The sequence below is a fragment of the Myotis davidii genome, unplaced genomic scaffold, assembly GCF_000327345.1.
Source record: "Myotis davidii unplaced genomic scaffold, ASM32734v1 scaffold1059, whole genome shotgun sequence".
In the NCBI taxonomy this organism is placed as follows: Eukaryota; Metazoa; Chordata; class Mammalia; order Chiroptera; family Vespertilionidae; genus Myotis; species Myotis davidii.
In genome coordinates, this window is record NW_006290038.1 from 74,531 (window position 1) to 77,411 (window position 2,881).

The following is a 2,881-nucleotide window of genomic DNA, read 5'->3' on the forward strand; positions in this document are numbered from 1 at the left end:
CACGAATTTCGAGCTCGGGTCCTCCAGTTGTAAATAATGCTGGGATGCAGATCTCTTTTGAATTAGTGCTCAGTTAAGACAGCTGCTGGCTCCTTCCCCTGGCCCAGAGCTGCCCTGGCGGCTGATCCTCAGTCGCCTTTTAAAGGAACAGCTCAGGGAGGAGGTGCACACAGGGGAGGGGGTGGACACAGGGCAGGAGTGGGACACGGGGGAGGAGGTGGCCACTGGGGACACGCAGGCTCGGCACACGTCACATGTCACAGAGTAGGGGGGAGGGAGACAGGCAGGGGCGCCCCCTCCAGCTCCCCTTTCCCCTCCCTCCCACCGTGTGTGGCCGGACTGCTCTGTGTCTGGAATGTGATCAGCCATTCCCCAATTTGGCCAGACTTAGGGGAAGGCTGCTGGCCTTGGAGGCAGGGCCAGGTGGGGAGGCCACATGGGGTCCACCACCCGGCGGGGCGGGGCCAGGAGGACGGTGTTCAGGGCAGACCAGACTTGGGAAGCGCCTGGCCTGTCACCCCAGTATTGCTCTGTACTCTCCATGAAGCCCTGAAATGCTTTGACCAACAGGGACTGATGGGCATGGGGAAGAGGCTGGCAAAAGGGGACCCTGTGGCTGTTTCCGCCCAGTTTTGTACGGGGGACCTTTCGCGTGGGAGGCGAACATGATAACCACTACACTACGGAAACCACCAACAGCAGAAGTGTTTGCAAAGCCCTTAACAGTCCTCGAGGGCGCTTCCCTGCCAGGTGCCACCCCCAGCAACCCAGGTCCCGCTGCCCGGAAACAACCGCAATCCTCGCTCTGCCCGCTGGGCTCTGGGCCCCGTGATGCTGGCCAGCAGTGCCCCCGGAGCAGCCGGGCAGGGAGCGTGGTTCCTGGCACCCCGGCCGGGAAATGGTGCCAACGACAGGCAGCAGGAGACGTGGGGACTTGGCCAACACAGGGACACCAGCTCATATCTGAAAAATAAAAACACCTTACATTTGCCAGCACTTAATTCAGGAGGCACTTGTCGAGGAAAAACTCAGTTTGCTCCTTCCTATGTCTTTCTTTCCTGGGAGTCCCGTCACTAACCGCACAAACACCCCCCACAGTTGACTGTAGGACCCCAGCGGGTCACAGAGAATTGCTGGGCGCGGGGAAGCCCCGCACGCGGGTGAAGGAGTGGCCGCTGTGTGCGGTGAAGGGGCCTCTCAGGACAGGAAACGCTCCGGCCGAGAGGTCACGTGGAGGTTTCCTTTTTCCGCACTTTCACATTTAGTCTCTAACACTGCAATGAAGGCAGTGTTAAAGGTGTTTTAAAATGTGTAAAGACAAAGAGACTGAGCTAAGTAAATCCGACAGCCAGTAACGTCGGGTTATACCTGGTCTTACAGGCACTACACCCTCTCATCTGAGGAAGCCGGAGAGAGTGCAGACCTATAAGAGACAGTGAGGGTCCAGGAAAGGCTTGACCCCACTCCAAGTCATGTAAAGGACATGAACTTGGCTTACACCCCAGTTCTTGTGATCTAGGCAAGCAGACATTTGTCATAGCAACTGATTGTCATAGTAACTGTCAAACATAGATGGAACTAGACAAAGCTTGCCCAGACTTGCCCAGCCTGCAATGATCTGCTACTTCCCTATGATAGGCCAAGTCCTAGCAGTGATCTATGAAGCATGACCAGCCACAGCTTAGCTATAAAACGGTGTGTGTAAAAAATAAAGTTGCTGGTGCCTTGTGCCAGTCCTCCTAACCCCGGTCTCTGGTGCTTTCATCCCACGCCACCTCTACCCTGTGGGACCCTTGGGAGCGGGCCTCCACACAGACCCACCCACCCCGGAGGCCCGAGTGAGAGAGTGGGCCTGCAGGGGTGCAAGAAACCTCTGTGGATGGCATTTAGGACCCCAAACACCTTGTTGAAAATGACAGCCGAGGTTAAATGACCTCATCTTCTCAATGGTGTGGAATGAAATTATCTGGGGAGGCAGGGAATGAAGACAGTTTGGGGATGAAACAGGTGAGAAAGACATTAGAAAATGAAGAAGAGGATGAGAGAATTACTAAGACAGCAGTGACCACTAACCTGCTGTTGGCGGGTGCAAATGCCCAGTGCACTGCAGTGGCCCCGCTGACTGGCTGCTCCCACAGCTGGGGTCTGGCAGGAGCCTGGAGGAGAATGTGGGTGTGGGCTGAATAAGCAAAGGAGAAGGAGTTGCGGGGGAGGTGAGAACCCCAGGATGGTAGGTGACCTGGCTGAGCCCCTGTAGAACTCGAGGGACATCGGAAACACCAGTGGCCTGAGCACTCAGTGGGTAGAGAGTATATCAGGCTTAGCCACTCTAACAGACAATCCATAAATCAGCTTTAATAATGAGGGAAACACATTCCCAGGTAAATCTGGGTTTGATACAGGCCTCCAAATTATTTTGCTTCTCTTGGTCCTTCCTCAATGTGGACTCCATTAGTAAGCAGACTGTTCACTCCTGTTCTCAAAACACCACCAGCGGCTTGGCCCACAGGCTCTCATGTGTCTCCTGCAGGAACAAGGGCTTCTTCCTCCCAGAACGCTTATTGAAGAGAGAAAGGGGGCCGTGCTACTTAGTTTACCAATTCAGGCCACTCCTGAAGTCAGCGGTGGGATTAATCCCGCTCAAAACCTATGGCTGACAAATTCTGAGCATCTCTAAGAAGAAAGAAGGAGGTAGAAATGCTGAGGTGGTTCCTTCAAACGCACTAGACCAGGGGTGGGCAACCTTTTGTGAGTGGGTGCCCAAACCAGCAAAATCTCTGACTCAAAATTCTTCTGCGTGCCAATCCTAATTTTTTGAGAACACGTTACGCCTACTTGATATCTCTTAAGGTGTACGTATGTGAAGAACCTTGTGTTTCCT

At 54.3% G+C, this 2,881-nt stretch overlaps 1 non-coding gene across 1 annotated transcript; it reads right to left on the reverse strand.

The window, feature by feature from the left end:
* Positions 1-617: 617 nt before the first annotated feature.
* TRNAG-CCC lies at positions 618-690 on the reverse strand. The gene has a single exon. It is a non-coding gene; the product is annotated as a tRNA-Gly (tRNA).
* Positions 691-2,881: the final 2,191 nt, after the last annotated feature.